The sequence below is a fragment of the Notamacropus eugenii genome, chromosome 5 (assembly GCF_028372415.1).
Source record: "Notamacropus eugenii isolate mMacEug1 chromosome 5, mMacEug1.pri_v2, whole genome shotgun sequence".
In the NCBI taxonomy this organism is placed as follows: Eukaryota; Metazoa; Chordata; class Mammalia; order Diprotodontia; family Macropodidae; genus Notamacropus; species Notamacropus eugenii.
In genome coordinates, this window is record NC_092876.1 from 407,051,912 (window position 1) to 407,066,103 (window position 14,192).

The 14,192-nt window shown below is 41.0% G+C and overlaps 1 protein-coding gene across 3 annotated transcripts in view; it reads right to left on the bottom strand.

Moving 5' to 3' along the window:
* Nucleotides 1–11,242, bottom strand: part of REV1 (REV1 DNA directed polymerase) — a 137,348-nt gene extending 126,106 nt beyond the window's left edge. For 2 of the 3 annotated variants that reach the window (XM_072616815.1, XM_072616812.1), the window contains exon 1: nt 10,073–10,196. The gene's annotated coding sequence lies outside the window, so the exon portion shown is untranslated. Of the gene's footprint in view, nt 1–10,072; nt 10,197–11,168 lie in introns of those variants that run through there. The other variant, XM_072616814.1, reaches the window with a different exon arrangement.
* Between the last annotated feature and the right edge of the window lie 2,950 nt (nt 11,243–14,192).

Sequence of the window (14,192 nt, forward strand, 5' to 3'; positions counted from 1 at the left end):
GGGCAAATACTAAGAAAATCACTTAATATTATCTATGTTTTGTTAAATATTCACTAATTATTTTTTAATCTTTGTTCAAGCCACACTCATGAGAGTGTTCTGAGTCACATTCAGGAGTTGTATATTTGGCATCTCTGTATAATGGATAGGAGGACACTGGACTCTATTAGACTCAATTAGACAAGGGTTCAGATCCCACCTCAGGTACCCTCAACAAGTAATTTAACTTTTATGGGCCTGTTTTTTCATTTATAAAATGAGTGGGCTGTATGCGATGGCCTATAAAATTCTTTCCAGATGTTAAAATCCATAACCTCATGATCTTATAAGGCTCAGAGAGGTTAGTTAACTTGTTCAGGGTCACAGCTAAATAACAGAGGTGAAGCTTTTTTTATATATACTAGGTTGGCAGAAACCAGGTCTCCATGCCAAATATCCTCTTTGACTATTTTTTCATTTACTTGCTTTTCTCTTCACATTGCTTTTGTGTACAATGTCTGTATTATGAAGTAAAGGCATCTAAGCATAACATGCTGTACAAGTAGCATCTGTGTCTTCTTATTTTGTGAAAATACCTCACATCTTAGAAATTGTGAAATTAAAGCTATCAAATCATATGAAAATTTGCTTTAAATCACTATTTGAGAAAGGTAAATTAAAACTCTGTGAGATACCACTTCACACTTATTGGCTAACGTGATAGAAAAGGAAAACAACAAATCTTGGAGGGGATGTGAAAAATAGGGACATGATGCAGCACTGCTGGTGGAGGAGCAAACTAGTCCAACAATTTGGAAAACAATTTGGATATATTCCCAAAGGGCTACAAAACTGCATATCCTTTGACCCAGCAATGCCACTACTAGGTCTATATCCCAAAGAAATCAAAGAAAAAGATAAAAGACCCATATGTACAAAAATATTTATAACAGCTTTCTGTAGTGGCAAATTGAAAATTAAGGGGCTGCTCATCAGTTGGGGAATGGCTCAACAAGTTGTGGCAGCATATGTGATGGAATACTATTGTGCTGTAAGAAGCAATGAGAGGGATAGTTTTCGAAAAATCTGAGAAGATGTATATGAATTGATGCAGAGTGAAATAAGCAGAACCAGATCATTTTATACAGCAGGAGGAATATTTAACAATGATCAAATGTTAAAGACTCAGCTACTCTGATCAATGCAATGATCCCAGAAATTTCAAAGGATTCATGATTAAAAATGCTATTTACCTCCACAGAGAGAACTGACCAATCTGTGAAGATTGAAGCATAGTTTTCCATTTTATTTTTCTAGCTTTGTTTTTTTGCAAAGTGGCTAATGTGGAAATACTTTGCATGACTTCTCATGTATAATGGGTATCATATTCCTTGTTTTTTCAATGAATGGGGGAAGGGGTAGAGAAAGGCAGATAATGTGAAGCAAAAAAAATGTTTAAAAAATTCTTCAAAGGTCAAAAGAAGATAAAATAATTACAAACAGTATTAGAAAGGAAAACTACTATTTCTAAGAAGGCATATAAAGCCTCGTAAGTCCACAAAGAACAATAGCCAAATTCCACGAAGGATAGTTCCCAAGCTACTGCTTTAATCTGTGTAAAGTTATAAAATATTAGAACTCTGTATAAATTGTAAAACCTGATTTATTTTACTTATACAAATTTCCTGAATATTGCATACTTAACATATAATTAATTTTATGCTTATCACATGACTTAAAATCATAAAAAATACTGAATTTCAAACATATCAAAGAATCAAGTATTTTATTTCAGTTACAGTTAAAATATCAAAGAAGTATGATTTTAAAAAGCTATTATGTTTTTCATTTGCATTATTTTATGTGACAGGACACAAAAATCTTACATAGTAGGAAGCTAGCAAAACTGTTAAGAGCATGTCCTACATGTTCATTCTGAAAATACATAAAGACGCAGGCTTTTTCCTGCAAAGAAACCTCAATTCAAAAAACTTAGACACTCCAACAACTTGAGATTGCTATCTCACAAAAACCTTTTCTTGACATAGTCTAAAGTTATTTACTAGAATTTCAAACAAAAACTCCCACAATATTGCAGAGACATGCGTAAATCCACGTACACTGGAAATGGTTGAAACAAGAATTTTAAAATGCAAGGAATTCCACAGTCAAATGATATGATACATTCTAGAATAATTGGTACTTTTTTTAAACTTTTGAAGTAGGTCACTGAAGAGATCAGCAACCTTGCCATTCTTATTCCGTATGCAGCCAGATGAAACTACAGACATCTCTCAATGAAGCCAGCTTCTTGTTTTTAATCACTATACGTGCTGATGCCATCCAAGAAGAATTTTTATTTTGACAGTCCCTTCTGGAAATTACAAAAGCCGTTAATATTTTGAATATGGCAAAAAGTTTCCTGCCAAACAAGACTATGACTGGAAAAGAAAGCTTCAAACTCTTTAAACAGAGAGAGCCTCTGTGACGCTTGTCCCATCCTTATCCCCTCTCCCCAGATTGAAAAGGTTTGAGTTTATATAATCTTAGAAGCAATATGGAACCATTAAACATTTTTTTTTTTTGCCTCTGAGTGAAGGTTATTTCACTTTAAAAATTTCAGCTCCCAATTCTCTACCTTGTTCCATCCCCTCTCCCCACCACCCCTTGACAAGGCAAGAAATACGATATCCATCATACATCCTGCAAAACATATGTTCATATTAGCCATGTTGGAAAAAAAGCTGAAAAATAAAAGTGAAAAAAAATGCTTCAATCTGTACTCAAGAATTCATCAGTTTTCCCTCTACAAGTGAACATTATTCATCACGAGTCTTTTGGAATTGTCATGGATCACTGTATTGCTCAGAGTAGCTAAATCTTTCGAGTTAGCTATCATTACAATACTGCTTTTACCGCGTAAAATATTTTCCTAGTTCTGCTCACTTCACTTTGCAGCTTTCTAATATACCCGTTTTTTGTAAAAGGAAGCTCCTCACTTAGTCGTCACTTAGTGCTTTTTACACAGACATGTACTGGCAACAAAACTCTTCCAAAAACCATGAAAAATTTTATCAACAGCCATAAAAGTCATTAGCTTTATCAGAACGAAGTCTCTGAATCAGTCCATTTTTAAAAAAGATTTTGTCAAGAAATGAAAGCAAAATATAAAGCGTCTCTCTACCACACGAAGTGCTGGCTTTCAAGATGACAAGTTTAAAGCACTTATTCAAAATAAGCGCAAAAGTCAATTTTTTTAAAGAAAAAGACAACTCACTCTTGGAACATTTTAAAAGAAAGGATGTTATCCATTGGTTGGCTTGCTTGGCAGATATTTTTAACTACATGAATGAGACAAATCTTTCAATCCAAGGTCCTGAAGTCTGCCAATTTGGAAAAAGAGAGTAGAGCCTGACATCCTTCAAAACTTTCAAATGTAGGAGAAATTCTAACCAAGTTAGAGTTGATAATAATTCTGTTTCTTTCTTTGAAAAGAGAAATCCTCTAATTGGAAACACTTCAAAATATCTTTCAAAAATTATTTCTAATTTGATATTATGATTAAAGTTGAACCGGAGAGTTACACTGCTTTTCTTCCTGATATCAACTGTATCAAACATGTTGACATGGCCAGAGATTAACTCACTGATTTTAGGATTAAAAGAAAAAAGACAATTGGAGTTTAACTCAAAAAGTCTTGGAGAATTCTAGTGTTCCTTCAGAAAAGTCTACTCTCACCTGCTAAAGGGAGTGATGGAAGTTCTAATTCTATTTGCAGCAACCTTTGTAAAATAAACAGAATTTCTAACACTTCAATCAAAATAAAATAATCAAAAGTGATTAGATATATAACATGACATTCAATTACACTAGTCATATAATGTAACAGATCCCTGGATTTCCAATAATACAAGACAGCAAAAAATTTAAAAGCACCTCACTTTATAGCAGTTTTTCAAGATATCCTTGTGCATAAAATGGAGGGATAGGGATAAGAGTAACAGTTAAGTAGATTCAGAAATGGTTGAACTACTCAATCTAAAGTGTAGTTCAATGGTTCAATATCAACTTAGAAAGAAATTTCTTATAGCACCCCAATGTTGTTTAACTAATCCCTTGGATAAAGATAAAAATGCCATTTTGACCAAATTTGCAGAAGATGCAAAGCTAACAAAATGGATAACAGAATCAGGATACAAAAAGACCCAGCAGACGATATAAAGTTGAGCTGAATCTAAAAAGGTATAATTTAAATAGGGTAACATAAAGTTATTTGGGTTTAAAACAGCTTGTGTTTCTTCATAAGCAGAAGATAAGGGAGATATGAGTAGGCAATAATCTGTCTGGGAAAAGATCTGAGGTTTTAATAGATTGAAAGTTCATTATGTGTAATATAACAGAAAAAACCGAGATATTCTTAGAATACATTAAGAAATGCATGATTGTTCCTCCCATACACTTTTTGACTCTAGACAGCACCATTTTGAGTAAACTGATGAACTGGTGAGCTCTACAAGAAGGTACTCAGGATAGAGAAGAGCCTAGAGGTCATATCATGAGGATTAATCAAATGAACTGCATGTATTTACACTGGAGAAGGTGAGAAGGCAGAAAGTAAGATTTGCTATGATAGATAGTTGTTATGTGGTAGAGTAGTAGGAAGAGACTTACTCTGCTTAGCTGTATATGGCAGAAATGGAGCAATGGGTAGAGAATGAAAAGGCAGATCAACCTGCCTTGGAAGGCAGTTGATTCTCCCAAACTGTAAGTGTTCAAGTAAAGGTTAGATGGCCATTTATTAGGTATTGTTCAACTATGAATTAGACTAAGATGGCTTCTGAAGTTCTTTCTGATTCTGAAATCTTACAAAGTACAGTGGATGTGGCCAAAATCATTACATTCCGGATTTACCATAAATTACTTCCACTTAACAAATCTCTTTACTTTACTCAAAAGCCCTCAAACCAATAAATACAAACAAAAGTCATGACACCAAAATAGGTTTTCAGGAAATTGTTTTCCTACATCTCTACAACATCTCTACAAAATCCATTTTTCTGTATTTCCTAGACTATTGTTTTTTCAGAGATCTGACATACAGGTGAAATGCTGATAGCCATTAGAAGGTGCTCTATAAAATTAAGTGTTTTTGCACCTTACTCCTCAACCTACATACTTGACACTTGCACTTAGAGGCATTTATGTGGCCTTTAACTAGTAACTTGAAAAAATGATACTTGTAGACAAGCAATAGTCATGCATTTCAAATGACATTTATATGGTTTTTAAGTGATAACTAGAAAAGCTAGATTTTTTTTTGATGGACGTAAATGTTTCAGATACATAACTACTAACTATAAACCCAAATAATTTCAATTAAGGTACAAAACTTCACAATAACAATTATGCATTCTGCAGCCCTTGAGACCACTAGAATCTGAAAGACCACTACATCTTTCCATCTTCCCTACAGCTGATCTCCCATATGTATTATCTTTCCCATTAGAAAGAGAGCTCCTTTAGAACAGGTACTATTTTGCTTTTTCTAATTGTATCCCTAGCATTTTGCAGAGTGCCTGACATAGAAAGAGAAAGACTCCAAAACAATGACAACACTTCAAAGATACAACTTGGACACAATTCAACTAGAATTCCTAGGAGAGACAAAAGCAAGAGTCCAAAAAAGAAAAGAGAGGTTAAAATGCTTAGTAAATGTAATGAATTCATTAGTGGGAAAAGAAATGAGAGCTATGAAAGGAACAATTGAGAAGAAAATTAACAACTTGGCATAAGACACACAAAACTTTGCCTAAGCAACAAATTCCTGGAAAATTAGAATGAACCAAATAGAAGCTAATGACTCCATGACACAACGAGAAATATTAAAACAAAGTTAAAAGAATGGGAAAAAAATAGGAGAAAACAAAAACAACTGATCAGGTTGGTAATAAGGAGAGGAGAAAAAATTTGAGAATTAGTGTACTACATGAATACCACAGAGTCCACGCATATTTCAAGAAATCTTCCAAGAAAATTGCTCCCATCTCTTAGAACTAAGGGAAAAGTGGAAATAGAGAGAATCTACTAATTACCTGCTAAAAGAAACCCCAAACTGAAAACTTCCATGAATATTACAGCCAAAATTCAGAACTTCCAGGTCAAAGAAAAAATACTACAAGCAGGCAGAGAAAAATAACTCAAGAACTACAGAACCCAGTCAGGATCACAAATAACTCGGCAGCCATCATTACAAAAGAGCAGAAAGCTGAAAATAATATTCCAAAATGCGCGTGTACATGCACGCACACACATATGCACACACATACATATACGCGCGCGCACACAGACTTATAGCCAAAAATAACTTGTCTAGCAAGACTGAGTACAATCCTGCATGGGGAAAAAAATGGATTTTTAATGAAATAGAGGATTTCCAAAAATGCCTCATGAAAAGAACAGAGCTATGTAGAAATTCTGAGGTTCCAACTCAGGAGTTAAGGGAAACACGAAAAGGGAAACACAAAAGAACAATGGAAAGGCCTAAAAAAGAATAAAGTGTTAAATTCTAATATGGGGAAGTGATAAAGGTGTACCCTCTGATTCCTATTATCACAGGAATCACAGAGAGAGTTTAACAGACACAAGGTCTCAAAATGGTTCTGTTATATTTCTAGTGATCTTGAAAGAAAAATGGAAAAGAAAAAAATGCAAACATGAAAGGGAAAATTAGAGGAAATTATGTGCAATGTTTAATTTCACTGCAAATACTATGCAGAATAGCAGTCATTTGTGGGGAAGGGAGCAAAATTAATGCTTAATTTAAACCCACAGTGTTTGGTCAGAGTTCAGATTGAGGCTTGAAATGGTGGAACACTTTCCACAAGAAAACATTTTACTATTAACAAGTACACTACAGAGGTGGGACTCTACTCTTTAACACTAGTACACCTCAAATTCAAAGTATTTTGTTGTCAATACAAAGCTATTTATGTCATTATTTGCTTTTCTCTCACCACCCACTTCAGTAATTTTTATTATTTATGAGCAACAGAAAGAAATCTGGACATGGGAGTCAAGACACTTAGATTTAAAATTCAGTTCCACTAATACTGTTAGCTTTGAGACTACAAATAAGTCATTAAATTTGAGTCCCCTTTTTTTCATCTACAAAATGGTGTATACTTTATAGCCTTAGTCATATATGTAGTTCAAAAACAACTGTCATCTGTAACACACTTTGAGTAATATTTCTAATATTCTACTTTGTACAGGATCATACTGAAATAATTGCAAAAAGGACATTCCTCTATCTGGCAGAATATAAGAAAACTAAAAAATAAAGCCCAAAGTACTCATGATCCACATATTTACATCACTCCAAAGTACTTGAAGACGCCTGTGATAAGTTATTATTTACTTTATGTTACTTTGAATATAAGTAAACAGGCCTTAAAAAGAAAAAAAATTACACTGTATAATTTGATTACAAAAAAATGGTTTGTAAAAAAAATTATTGGCCACTAAGTGGCACAATAGATAGAGCTAGGCCTGGAATCAGGAAGAACTGAGTTCAAATCCAGCTTCTGTCACTAAGCTACAAAGATGACCCTGGGCAAATCACCAATCCTGTTTGCCACAGTTTCCTTATCTGTAAAAGGATAATAATAGCAACTCTCACAGGATTGTGGGGATAAAATGACACAACTGTTAACTGTTAAGAATATCACCTATCATGTAGTAGGTGCTCTACGTTAGTTATTATTAACATCTTTCTTCCTCCTACTTTGGTTATAATAGTAGCTAAAAACAAATTTAAAGACTTTTAAAAACCATGCTGCCTTTTAATACACATGACCAGGTATAAGTATTATATATTATATGGAAGGTAGAGATAATTTTGTTTTTGACTTTATACTGTGGTGTCTAGCACAGTTTTTCCACACATAGCTGATACTTAAATGCTTCCCAATTAGAGACTAAAGTATTCTAGAATCAGAAAGCTCTACAATGTATAGAACCTCAAGCTGAGGATCAGTGGTGAGGGCAGTTTAGAAGGTGAAAGCCCTAGACTGCACAAGAGAGTGAAGCTCAAATGAGGAGCCCTTTGGTTACCCAAAACCATTAAGTAACCAAGACCAGAAGGGAAGTCCAAGTCTCCTTGCTTCACATTCATTGATAACTGCACTTTACCATGATGGGTCTCAGGACCAGATACTAGAGTAAAGGTTTTCTACAGGAAAGTTAATGGTAGATAAGTAAAACAATAGATACGAAACACATTTCAAAGGCCTTAAGTGCCAAGCTAAAGAATGCAGATTGAAGAGAGAATCATAGGAGATCTTTTTAAGGGAAAGAAACTCAGAAAACCCAGCATTTTAGGAAGATTGCTATTGGCATCAATAGGCCATATTTGCAATCATCAATCAAAAACGTACATACTTAGCACCTTTTGGCCTTCACATAGCTTACTTCCTAATGGGACACAACGTAAACAGTAAATCCTAAGTCAGTACTTAAAAAATATATATGGAGTAGATGAAACATGGTCCTAGAGGGGAAGGTACTTGAGGGGCTGAGGGGAATTTTAGCCATCTGTAACTAGAGTTCTGGACTGGAAGCTTTCAGAGATCTCTTCCCAGTCTAATGACTACCTCCTAACCCATTAAAAGAATGCCATGTAACACCGATAAAAACCTTTTATGAATGACATTTTTAGTTTTCAAAGCTCCTTCATTTAAGATCATTTTACCCTCAGTCTATGAAGAAAGAACACTGGCTGAGTGTTCGATTCGATTAGGAAACAGCCCCCCTTGAATTATTTGAAGATAACTCAGGATATCACAATGCCAAGGTTGGAAACCACAGCCCTAAAAGGTGCAATGCAGTTTCCCTTGTTTACACACCAGAGAAGGAACAAGGTTCTAATTTGATCATAGACTTATTGCTGGATAGGATCAGAGACGCCTCTAGTACATGATAAAACAAATGAGTTTTTCTTAAAGTTAGGCAGTTTACACCAAACCTATTATGCTCCATTAAAAGGATTCAGTAATGTGTCTATTTGATTTTTGTATAAGGAACCTCTCCAACATGGCAGGAGAGATTAGGCATTATAGGGATACACCACAGGAGTAGGCGTTGGAGAGAAAGAAGGCCACGGTCAGTGGAGAAAACATCAGCATTTGCAGAAATGCTGATATGGGCTCGATTCAACCCCACACACCCATAAAGCACCTACTCTGCGCCGGGCGCTGCGCTAGACGTGCACGAGGAAGAATGGAACAATCCCCACTCACAAGGCGCTTCCTCGGTGATGGAGACACGAGCGCACACACCAACACCAAGAGAACACTGAGGCAGGAGGTGAGGAGGGCAGCCGCGCCAGCGGAGGGGCAGGGGCACGGACCGCTGTGTAAAGGCATGCCAGCTGAGGGGCATACTGGAACGGCTCCACCTCCGCCAGCACCCTCCGCGGGGCGAGCTGGCAGTAGGCGGGAGAGGACGTGGTCCCTGTCCAGGCACAGGCCTGTGCACGGAAGGGCTCGCCTTTCAGGCACCCAGGGAAAATCATGCCAACGAGCCTCCCGCCACACAAGGCGGACAGATTAAACACGAGCCCGCCGGGAGGCGAGAGGCGGGGGCCGCGGTGCGCACCGAGCCCAGCCGGGGCACCAGGGAGGCCGGAGGAGAGGGCTCCGCGGAGGGCGGCAGGTGAGGCCGGGAGGCCGAGGGAGCCCGGGCGGGGGAGGGGAGGTCACTCGTTACATAACCCGGCAGCTGCCTGCGTGTGCGGCGGGGGCAGGCGGCGGCGGAGGCGCAGCCAGGCCGCCCCCTCCCCCCGGGGCCGGAGGAGGGGCCCAGGCGCGGGGAGGACCCCGGCCCCTCCCCCACCAGCCCGGGCTGCCGATCGGCGGCTCCGGGAATCGCCCGCTTCCCTCCCCTCCCCCACGGGCACGGCCGCCACCCGTGATTAGGTCCCTGGCGGGTCGGTCGGGGGTGGGGGGAGGTACCCGGCCGCCACGGCCCCCCCGGGGTCGTCTGCCCCTCCCCCAGGCCGGCGGCCCTGCCGAGGGGAGGGAGGGGGGGGTCTCACCTTTCGCTCTGCCCCAGACCACCATGCCCGGTCACCGCGGCCGGCTCCGTCTCCTCGGCTGCCGCCACCGCTGCTGGGTCCCTTCGGCCGGGGCCGGGATGGGAAGGGGGGAGGGAGGGAGGGGAGGAGGAAGAGGAGGAGAAGGGGAGGGAGGCTGGGGGCGGGGTGGAGAGTCACATCGCTCGCGCCGCGTTCTCTATCCCGGGCGGGCCCCGGCGGGCTCGCGCGCTCCCTGCCTGCCTCGCTCTCCGGGCTCCTCCTCCGGCGGCGCGCGGGCTCGGAGCGTGACCCGCTCCCGCAGCTGCACGGCCGCCTACACACACACGTACACCCACGCGCACACGTCTCGCACCCCTTCCCAGGGCGACCCCTAACGACGGGCGCCGCGCGCGGCACGAAGAAACACCCCTGCCCCGCTCTCGTCTCCCTCCTCCCGCTCCCTCCCTCCGTCTCCCACTCTCTCCCTCTCTCTAGTAGCTGCAGCCGCCGCCGACCGGAGGTGGCTTTTCCCTCCGTGGGCACGTGACCGTCTAGCTCTCGGAGAAGGCGGAGGGAGAGACGGGGGGGAGGCGGAGGGCAGGGAGGTGAGCGCCGAGTCCCCGCCTTCGCCGCAGAAGCGGCAGCCCCGGCCTCCAATGGCTGGGCCGCGGCCGCGCAGAGGCCCCGCCCACCGCGGACGCCCCGCCGCCCCCGCCGAGCTGCTACCCGGACTGCGGGGCTCCTGTTGCTGGGCCTTAACCCGCCTCGCTCTCTGCGCTAGCAAAAAAAAAAAAAAATGTGTTTGCGTCGGGCCCGCGGAGGGGCTTGCTGGGGGAAGGGGCGGGGAGGGAAGGTCTCCGCAGTGCAGTCAAGGCCCGAGCTGTTCGTGCCTCCTTCCGCTACCCCCTCCTCCCGCTCGGGCTGCGGACTAGTCTGCATTGCATCCCACGGGCGCGCGTCCCCCCGCCCCCACCCGGGAGGATCGCCGCCCGCGCCCTGCCTCCCACCCCCTCCCGGGACTCCCGGGCCTAACCGGCGTGTCTTTGTGAGCCGCCCCGGCAGCGTCGGCTGGAGGAGACGAAGCCCACGGGGAGAGAGTCTGGAGCGCCGCACTCACGTGAAATCCAACGGTGCTGCATTGCGGGGATCGCCCACGCGACCCACGGCTTCCCAGGGGCCCCGCGCCAGCCGCAGGCCGCCGGGGCCGAGCACTGCCGGCTTCTCGTGGGAGCTGTCCCCGGGGGGCCCGAAGGGCCGCGGCTGTAAGTGTGCGTGCCCCAAGGCCGAGCGAGGGCTCGAGTCGCCGACACCGTGCTTTCCCACAGATAAATCAGTGCTCAGAGGGGAGCCCTACAGTCCCACAGCCGGGGTCCGTACGGTGAACCCTATGGAAGCGGTTTCTGAATCCATCCCCACATACGTGTGTACATGACGTGTGTAATGCGCACGTTTCTTACGCTGTCTAGGTGTTTTTACACACCCATATCTGGACACACGTGTAAATGAGTACGTATGCCCGTGTCCAGCGCTTCATATGGTTCTATTGAATGTACCAATGTATCATGTGTCCTGTCATCCATTCTCCATGGGTACCACATGTGCATGTGTACCACGCCGCTGCTTTACAGTGACATCTAGTGGCGGCGAAGGGCACTCGCAGGAGCCGAAGCCTCCCCATTGCCGTGGTAACGATGGAGCCGGGGAAGCCGCGTCCACGGAGGGCAAAGGGGAGGAAGCCGAGCCCGCGGATGCCCGGGTTCTGGTCCTAGGACTTCTGGAAAGTCAGACGGACTTGGGGAAAATCCTACCCCAGAAAATCCTACCCCAAAATTAAAAAAAAAAATCAATTTTCATATTCTTAAATGCAATTTTAATGGGGGTGGAGGAATCACGATTATTCTGCAGTTTTATTCAAAATAGTGTACTGTGTTGTGGGTGACATAAGGTTACATTCTGCTGTTAAATACAACCTTTATGGTATTAACCTCCAATATGACCTATGGAGAGGAAGGCTCAAACAAATCCTTTCCCTTTCCAGCCATCTCACACTTCATCCGGAAATCTTTTCATTTTTTATTTTGCTTTGTAAATGAAGAATTGGGCAACACCACTTTCTTTCTTAAAGGAAATAAGCAAGGAAGGGAAAATAATTCAGATCACTGACAGCGTCCCTTTCTCTAGCACTTTGTTTTACCACTTTAAGCACCGTCATAAATACATGTCAATGTCAGCATTCTCTTTGCAACAGTAGCAAGTGCAGGTCGCATGTTTTTTGAGATGTCATAATGGAAACAAATGGTTTAATTGTTACAGGTTAGCAACTAGACACAGAGGACAACGCAAGGAAATCATCTGCTAAGAGATTCCTTAGAGAAAAAGCAGCAGTCCTCAAGGTCATTATGGCTTTTTCCTGTGTATCCTTAAATGACAATATCTTCCATAAAGAGGAAATAGCTTATTTTCAAAAAACTTATTTTCAAAATTGAATTATAACCTTATATAACATATAAGAAATGTATCATTGTGTTTCAAATGTCTGTGTTCTTGTCAAAGATTTTTTCCCCCTATTTTTTCAAATAGGAAAAACTAAAGTACTGTGCTAACAAATCTTAACAACACTATTATGGAAATAGAATATGCTTTTATCTTTATAGCAAACTTATACAAAGTTTAGCTACTTGCCCTTGGCTAGTAAGAAAAAGTAATTTTATTTCAATCTACTATTTGTCTATATTCTCTATAGCAAAAGAGGGGAGATAGAGACAGGACAGGAAAAGGTGAACATAAGGGAAAAAGAGGACATTGAGAGAGAATATTGTATGTAAACTCTTAGTATATGGTATAAGCAGAAGTCTTACAAAGTTTTTTTGTTTTATTCTTCCAATTTTGAATTTTTTTTAAGGTTATCTACACACTTTTAAAAACAACATTTGATTTCATCTTTACCAAGTTGCCTACTTTCCTCCTTTCATATATATGTGTGTGTGTGTGTGTGTGTGTGAAATATATATAACCTCTGTTATACCTCAGGGGTCTAGAGACTTTGACTTCTCTCAGATTTTTGTCTGCTGTAGGTTTCCTTATTAATATCCACATCAGCTTTACTAATAAAAAATAAAAACATGAAGTAAAAGCATGAAATGTGCTTGAAATGTGTTAAAGCCATGTATAAAGTGTTCAGATGAACACATGTAATAGTTAACAAAAATTGGGACTATATTCAATAAGGAAAATAAATGATAATGAATCAAGGTATAGAGGTTAAATGACTGGTCCAGTGTCTCTAGACAGAGTATAATTCTAATCTGATCATTGATTAAGCTGTTTGAGGGAAAATACAAAATTTAGAGAAGCCATGATCCTTCCACTCATGGTACTCACAGTCCGGTAGATTACAGTCTATATCATATATATCAAGTCGATGCAACAGATTCAGATAGTCATAATTTTAATAGATATGTCTACCAAATACAACATTTATCCAGCCTCCAGACAATAAAATATTTACACCTAGGTCTATTTTTAAACTGTTTTAAGGGAAATCTTTCAAAACTTCTTTATTTTTTTGTTGTCTGCTGAAATAGATTGTACTAACCTTGAACTTTTTCTTGATGATTCAGGTTCCTTATGAATGTCAATTTTATTATACTATGCTATAATTCAGTGTTAACCCCCAAGGGATACTGTAATATAAAGACTCTTTGTCCCTTCACTAAATGGCCCCAGATTTTTAGGGTTGTTGCTGTTGGGAGGTTGTTTGTTTTCTGTAACTTTTCTGCTTCTTTCCTTGATTACTGATGACTGTAGATCAATTCTACTAATTTGTTTAGCCCTACCAAAAACATTCCAGTTCTTATTCTGTTTGCTAATTCTCTGTGGATTGGGAAAGGAAGGAAAGAAACAAGCATTTATAATTGGTCTATTATATGTCAGGTGCTTCACAAATATTACCTCATTTAATTCTCAAAACCATTGGCAGTAGGTGCTATTATTATCCCCATTTTGTGGTAGAGGAAACTGAGACGGAGGTTGAATGACTGACCCAGGGTCACACAGCTAGTAAGGGTCTCAGGTCCTATTTGAATTCAGTAATTCATGATTCCAGGCCCAGCACTCTGTCCACTTTGTCACCTGAGTGCAG